The sequence below is a fragment of the Panthera onca genome, chromosome D3 (genome assembly GCF_046562875.1).
Source record: "Panthera onca isolate mPanOnc1 chromosome D3, mPanOnc1 haplotype 2, whole genome shotgun sequence".
Lineage (NCBI taxonomy): Eukaryota > Metazoa > Chordata > Mammalia > Carnivora > Felidae > Panthera > Panthera onca.
The window spans coordinates 44,868,599-44,876,958 of NC_138350.1; the positions used below are offsets into that span (position 1 = coordinate 44,868,599).

Genomic DNA, 8,360 nt, shown 5'->3' on the forward strand with positions numbered 1-8,360 from the left:
TTTGTGCCCAGAAAGGACTGGATTTTCGTCTAAGTGAGATGACAAACCACTAGGGGAGGGGATGTGCTTTGCCCTGGCCTGTTTAAAAGGATTATTCAAGCTGATGTGAGAAGAGGATGAGATCATAGGAGGCAAAAGTAGGAGTGGGGAGTCTTAGATTTTTGCACCGGGTGGTGAGAGGTGGTGGTTTATGAGGCCTCGCAATGGAGTTGACCTAGGTGTCACCTGGTAACTTAAAAGGATGGAAGGGAAATGAGTCAAGGATAGCTCCAAAGTTTCTAATTTGTGCATCTGGGTGAAAAAGGAGAAGAAGCAGATATGGGATGGCGTGACAGGAAATTTGTCTTGCACAGGTTAACACTGAGATGCCCATCAGGCTTCCAAATAGAAGCATTAGGTAGCCAACCGAACATATGGCTCTGAACTTCAGACAAGAGTCTAAGGCAGGAGATAACAGTTTGGGGGGCTTCTACCTCCAGGAGCTATTTAAAGCAATTGGCTTGCATGGAGTCACCAAGGTGTGGCTGTAGACAGAAGAGAACAGTCTGGGAAGCTTATGTTAGATTGGGAGTGTACCCTCAGAAGAGTCTGGGTGGGGAACATTACCTGCAGAGGATTACCAGAGGCTTCTTCTAGTAACAGAGGTACTAGATTACAGGGCATGATGACAGGATGATCCCTTAGGGCAGGTGGATAATTGGTTATAATTATAGCCTCCTTGTCCCTACTTCTCAGGAAGTTTGTATTAGCTGGGGGGTAAGGAGGAGTGGGGGTATGGGGGAGGAGGTGTTGGTAGTGGAGGGTGGTCTACCTGGGGCAGACTGAGATTCCCAACCATGAAGCATAAAAGCCTCACCAATAAAGGCTCAGAGTCCCTCCCCTAAAGACTAATGTCTGGTCTTTCTAGATCCCCATAGGCTGCACCAGAATGTAATGGACAGCAGGGGACCTGTACCTCAGCTACTGCTTCTGTGCCTGTGAGTCCCCACTGGAAACACTTGCAAAAGGCCTATTTGCATGCGATCGGGTCAGTCACCCTTGCTTGAGTGGCATGTGGTAAGTTGCAGTCAAGTACTGCTGATCTGGTAACCCTCTTTCTCCATTACATCAATGTGCATGTCTATCTTTAGCCTGATCTAGTATGTGCTGACATTACTGTTTGCATTGCAGTTTGATGGCATTTTCTTTCCTTCCAATTTCCCAAACCTCATCGTGGGCCCCAAGTCCTGTCAGCTCACATGAGAGGGTTTGTTGACAAACAAAGGATCCCCCCTCCACCCCCCAGGGATCCTCAGACAAACCTGATGAAAAACAAAACAAAACAAAACAAAACCAATAATACGGCCAAGTAGCGGGGTCAGGATGGGAGACACTTCAGGCAAGCCCAGTGACTTTTTTTTTACACCCACACACAATAGCAGAAGAGGGATAAAGTCTTCCGGAATTGGATTAGACTTTGTTGGCAAAACTTGGAGTCATGCTTCCTGTTTTCTAATGCTTGCTCTTGAAACAGTTGCTTGAACAGCATTCAATTCTCTTTCTAAACAGGGCCTTTCTGCACTCCACGTGTCCCTGTAAGCAAGCACCCTCCCCTCCAGTCTCCAACACACCCTCTCTACAGAACCGCAGCTGCTCTGAGTGTGGGTCCAACCAATGACAATGGCACTGTGTTGAGGCCATCGGTGGTGCATCGCACTTCTGCACAAAGCCACAGTAAGAGGAGGCAAGGGTTTACTCTTTCTGATCCCATTTTAAAACAACTTTGTGTGTGGATTCATTAAACTCACAAATGGTACAGCAGGAAAAATACTCAAAGCCCAACACAGTGCCTTAAACAGAGAAGGCTTTCATATATGTTTCTTGAATGAATAAGTGATGAAGGAGTCTGAGAACCAGAAAAACTGGTGCTTGTCCAGGCTCTGCCAACACTTGGCTGTGTTACCTCCGTGGTCTCTTTTTCTCTTTGGGCTTTAGGTTCCTCATCTCTAAAGTGAGGATTGGACAATATGACCTTTGAAGTGCCACCTAGCTCCATCAGCTTCTCACAATTAGATAATTAGCACCTTTCAGGAGGCCAGACTGGAAGGGGTTAAAAGTATGGCCTTCAGGGGTGCCTGGGTGGCTCAGTGGGTTAAGCATCCGACTTCGGCTCAGGTTATGATCCTTGCAGTCCACGTGTTTGAGCCCCAGGTCGGGCTCTGTGCTGACAGCTCAGAGCCTGGAACCTGCTTTGGACTGTGTCTCCCTCTCTCTCTGCGCCTCCCCCACTGGCTCGCGCGTGCACACTCTCTCTCTCAAAAATAAATAAACATTAAAAAAAGAAAAAAAAAAAAAAAGAAAAAAGCATGGCCTTCAGGGCCAGGCAAACCGGGACAGGATCCCTAGCTCCACCATTTAGAGTGTGACATGGCCAATGCACTCAAATTCTCCAAACTTTCTGCACTCCCGAGTAACAAAGTTATTATGAGCATCCAATGAGATGCTGCAGGAGTTTACTCTAGGGCCTGGTACACAGTGACTATTTGATCATTGAGAACTGTTACCATTATTGTCCGTGTCGAAGACACAGTGGTGATGAATCAGAAAGAAAGCTTCTTGGGGCGCCTGGGTGGCTTAGTCGGTTAAGCATCCCACTCTTCGTTTCCACTCAGATCGTGATCTCACGGTTTGTGAGTTCAAGCCCCACATTGTGCTTCACACTGACAGTGTGGAGCCTGCTCAGGATTCTCTCTCTCTCTCTGCCCCTCCCACTCTCACTCTGTCTTTCTCTCAAAATAAATAAATAAAAACTTAAAAAATATTTAAAAATAATAATGAAAGAAAACTTCTTGCACAAGTCCGAATTTGAGTTGGGCCTTGAAGAGTAGTTAAGATGTAGACAGACTGGGGGAGCAAGGTAGGAGAGGGAGGTGCACGAAGGAAAAGGGGTCATATGAGCAGAGGCCCGGAAGCAGTAAAGCAGGAGGGGTGTTTCAGGCTGTGGCAGGGGCTGCACCAGGCAGGAGCATCCAGTAGGGACGTCACAGCCCATGGGCACTTGTTAAGTCAGGACCTCTATGTCAAATCCCACAAATGACACAAAAGCTCTAAGCCCCTGAAGCCTCCCTACTTTCTGAATGCTCAAACTCTGGAGGAGGGATACAAAGCAAGTATCACTTGGCCATTGAGTCATTTCAAACACTGCCATTTTTTAAAAATGAGTTTATTTCATGGATATTAATTGGCCATTACTTATTTGCTCACAGTGAAGTCAGCAGAGACTACAGGTAGATGTGGAGCAGGCTTCCCACACCCGGATGAAAACTGAAAGACCAAATCAGTATTTCCAGAACACACAAAGGCATTTTCCAAAACGTGCGCAACCTGGTTTCAGATCTCAGGACTTGAAAGAGAAGTCAGTTTGACCCTCTATCAGATGCAGCACACAGAAGGCCGATAGCTCAGCTGGTGGGTATGCATTTCAGGTACAAGGTATCTGCTCAGCGGTGCTACCTATCCTCCCAACTCGCCTTCCTGGACACCCCATTTGTTCCAGACAAGAGAGGGAAGCCAGGTGAACCTGACACAGCTGCTGAATTATCCAGAGATGTTCCCCGGCATACCCCTTCTTCACTCTCCACATAGCAAACACGTGAAAGCCTCCTTAAACAGGAGAACAGGGCAGTGGGGAGTCATGGTGAGACTTTCCCCCCAAAATACTAAAACAAGAGACTAAAACATGACCACTTAGCAATATCCTAACATCAAGGGGGAACAATGTGGAAATGTGAGAAATATGATTGTTCACGAATTCAGCTGTGTAAACTAAGATGTATATCGTGGTTCTATTTGTCCTCTAACAATGTAAACATTGCATATTTTTTATTCATTAGAAACTGAAATGAAAAACCATAGCCTTCAGGGTGCTTGGGTGGTTCGGTTGGGTGTCTGACTTTTGGTTTTGGCTCAGGTCATGGTCTCACAGCTTATGGGTTCAAGCCCCGTCAGGCTCCTCATTGACAGTGCAGAGCCTGCTTGGGATTCTCTCTCTCTGCCCCTCCCCCGCTCATGAGCATGCTTTCTCTCTCAAAATAAATTTAAAAAGTTAAAAAAAAAACTATAGCCTTCATCTCTCAAAGAGATAAACCACTACTGTGTGGGTTTTGTCTCCCTCCTCTGTTTAATCATCCAATTCCTTTGACTTTGTCTCAGCTGAGTAGAGCCTGATGTAACTTCAGGGGCTCCAGAATCACCCATTTGCCTGTGACCTAACCTGAAATGCTCCTCATCACAGAATTATTTCTTTATGTTAACGCATTCTACAGAACTTCAGGACTCTCCTATTAAAATGTGAGCGTGCCTACCTACCACACCCAACACTTTAATGGTCATTCTCACTTGGGCACAGGTTCATTTCTCAGGTAATCAGTTGTGGTGTTGTTAAGAACAGGGTCTTGGGGAAGGGTTTCCTAAAAAGTGAAATGTTGAAGAAAGGAGAGAATAGTCCAAGGCACCAAGTACTTCCCATGGAGCAGATAGACCATGTGTTGACCAGGAAAGGCAACAGAGTGGAGTTTAGAGCACCCGAGAGTTTGTTCCTTTGCGTTCCTAAGTACCTGTACTAAGTACCTGTAGTGAGCAGAGCAATGATGGTGGCAGGCTTGCTCTGCAGAAGCTGGTTTTTAAGCTACACTGCATGACAGGGCCCCTTCAGTGGCCTTGGGCAGCAGGAAGCCCAGGACACCTGGGATGCTAGGAAGAAGTCAATAAAGAAATGGTTCCTAAGAGGAGGCAGGAGGGTACCACGGCAGTTCCTGTGCGTTCCTGGTTTGGGTATCTCATCAAGATAGAATTTGTGCTTGTCTATGGGGAGCTTTGATAGATATGCCCCATCTGTCAGTGTTGCTGCATCAACCCTGGCAGGTTTGCTGCTAAAAAGCAACATCTCAGTAGCTCAGCCTTACTGGGAGTTTGTATGGTGTGACCCATAGCCCCAAGAGGGTCCCTTTGACATCATTTAGTTAGTATTGTTACTTTCATAATAATATTAAGACTCATTTGCCTTTTCCTCTGTATTAACATTTTCACTGACAGAGCAAACAACTGTAGGTAAAACTGATGCTTAAGGCAACCATGGCAGTAGTCATTGTATTCTTCACTGCTAGGCACCGACAAGGAAAAACAGCCACTGCCACTTAAGAATGTCCTTGCTGGGAGTACCAGGCTGGCTAAGTCGGTAGAGCATGAGACTCTTGATCTCAGGGTTGTAGGTTTGAGCCCCATTTGGGTGTAGAGATTACTTAAAAATAATTTTTTTGATTTGTTTAATGTTTATTTATTCTTGAGAGATACAGAGAGACAGAGCATGATCAGGGGAGGGGCAGAGAGAGAGGGAGACACAGAATCTGACGCAGGCTCCAGGCTCTGAGCTGTCAGCACAGAGCCTGACATGGGGTTCGAACCCACAAACCTCGAGATCATGAACTGAGCCAAAGTCAGACATCTAACCAACTGAGCCACCCAGGCGCCCCAAGATTACTTTAAAAAAAAATCTTTAACAGAGCGCCTGGGTGCCTCAGTGGGTTAAGCATCTGACTTCAACTCAGGTCATGATCTCACAGCCCGTGGGTTCGAGCCCCACATTGGGCTTTGTGCTGACAGCTCAGAGCCTGGAGCCTGATTCAGATTCTGTCTCTCTCTCTCTCTCTCTCTCTCTCTCTCTCTCTGCCCCTCTCCCATTCACACCCTGTCTCTCTCTCTCTTGCAAAAGTAAATAAACACTAAAAAAATTATTAAAGAAATAAACAAAATTATAAAGAAAAAAGAATGTTCTTGCTGAAGCAGTAAAAAATAGTGTTAATTGTATTAAATTTCAACATCTTTAATATTCTACTTTGGGATGGTTGTCTTAAGGAAAAGTACTTGCTCAGTTGAGTTGCAAAGCTGAAGTATCGATTCTGCATGGAAATGTCATTTCAGAAAAAAGGACTAGTAGAAATGATTATTAAGACTGGATTAATTAGCAGACATTCTCTCTTAAATGAAGTAAGTAAGCCTGTCACTTTGGAAAACAACTCTCCGTATTTGTTGCCAATAGTAATATACAAGCTTTCAAGTCAAAATTAGAATTTTGGAAAACTTGTATCTGCTACTAAAAGACTTTTTTGATGAGATTGTTGATGGTACTAATGAATGTGATTTTTTACTATATACTGAAATGTGTCAACAACTAGGAGCTCCACATACCCCAGCAGAATCCATATTTTGATTGAACAAATTACTATTTGTTACAAATCAGGTATGGGGAAAAGATTCAAATTGCAAGATAGACCTATGAATTTTAATGCAAATTTTCATTGATATGGTCTCAGATGCTACATTGCAACTGACCTTTAAGAAAGTACCTCTTGTTGAATAGGGTTGATAGAGCATCAAAGACTAATACCCATTATCTGAAACTCTATATTATCTGAAAAATCTACAAAAGACTCTGATACCTGATTTTCTTCCTACCCCTCAACCAAAACAACATATCACAAACAAATTAAATGCAGAAACAAACGTGAAAATCCAACTGTCTTCTGTTGGATTGACATTAAAGAGATTTAAAACATCTCTTTTAAGTTTATTGTTTGAGATAATATATAATTATTTTTCATTAATATTTTATACTTTATATTAAAATATAACAGGATTATTTTTGTTATTTTTAGAGAGACTAATAAATAAATATTTAAAATATCTCACCTTGGGGTGCCTGGCTGGCTCAGTCAGTAGAACATGCCACACTTATCTCAGGGTGGGGAGTTTGATCCCCACATTAAATCTACAGATTTAATCTATCTACAGATAGATTACTTAAGAAAAATAAAATAAAATTTTTGGGGTGCCTATCTGGCTCAGTCATTAGAGCATGCAACTCTTGATCCAGAGTTGTGTGTTTGAGCTCCACCTTGGAGGTAGAGATTACTTAAAAACAAAATCTTAAAAAAAAAAAAAAAGCAAAAAATAAATAAAATAAAATATCTCACCCTTAATTTCTAACATGGTGAATAACAATCCATATAATCGACATTAAGCAAAGCTTTTTAGGGTCCTCAATTTTTCAAAAGAATTTTTTATTACTTTAATTTAAGTACTTACATTTAAATATTTAAATATTTTATTTAAATGTAAATATTTAATTTAAATTATATTATTTATTTTTGAGAGAAAGAGAGACAGTGCAAGCAGAGGAGGGGCCGAGAGAGAGGGACACACAGAATCCCAAGGAGGCTCCAGGCTCTGTGCTGTCAGCAGAGAGCCCGACACAGGGCTCAAACTCCCAAATGGCAAGATCATGACCTGAGCCCAAGTCGGACACTTAACAAACTGAGCCACCCGGGAGCCCCTCAATAGTTTTTAAGTCAAAAGGGGTCCTGACACCAAAACATTTGACAATGGCCAGTATGGTACAGAAACAATGCCCTTATCAACCCAGACCCCATTGCTGATACTAGCTGTGTGACCAGAGGCAACTGGTTGGTCCTCAGTCTTTTTTTTTTTTTTTTTAATTATCATTTTTTAATTTTTTATTTTTATATCCAAATTAGCATATAGTGCAACAATGATTTCAGGAGTAAATTCCTTAATATCCCTTACCTATTTAGCCCACCCCCCTCCCACAACTCCTCTAGTAACCCTCTGTTTGTTCTCTATATTTAAGAGCCTCTTATGTTTTTATATTATTTTTGCTTCCCTTCCCTTGTGTTCATCTGTTCTGTGTCTTAAAGTCTTTATATGAGTGAAATCATATGCTATTTGCCTTTCTCTGACTAATTTCACTTAGCATCATACCCTCTAGTACCATCCACATAGTTGCAAAAGGCAAGATTTCATTCTTTTTGATTGCCGAGTAATACTCCATTGTATATATATACCACATCTTCTTTATCCATTCATCCATCGATGGACATTTGGGCTCTTTCCATACTTTCACTATTGTTGATAGCACTGCTATAAACATTGGGGTGCATGTGCCCCTTTGAAATGGCATGCTTGTATGCCTTGGATAAATACCTAATGGTGCATTTGTTGGGTCATAGGGAAGTTTTATTTTTAATTTTTTGAGGAGCCTCCATACTGTTTTCTAGTGGCTGCACCAGTCTGCATTCCCACCAGCAGTGCAAAAGAGATCCTCTCTCTCTGCATCCTCGCCAACATCTGTTGTTGCCTGAGTTGTTGCTGTTAGCCATTCTGACAGGTGTGAGGTGGTATCTCATTGTGGTTTTGATTTGTATTCCCTGATGATGAGTGATGGTGAGCATCTTTTCATGTATCAGTTGGCCATCTGGATGTCTTCTTTGGAGAAGTGTCTATTCATGTCTTTTGCCCATTTCTTC

At 42.7% G+C, this 8,360-nt stretch overlaps 1 long non-coding RNA gene across 1 annotated transcript; it reads left to right on the forward strand.

The window, feature by feature from the left end:
* LOC132665848 (uncharacterized) lies at positions 1-5,379 on the forward strand. The gene is made up of 4 exons (XR_009604318.3): positions 1-137; positions 908-1,056; positions 1,549-1,713; positions 3,246-5,379. It is a non-coding gene; the product is annotated as an uncharacterized LOC132665848 (long non-coding RNA).
* The last annotated feature ends 2,981 nt before the right edge of the window (positions 5,380-8,360 follow it).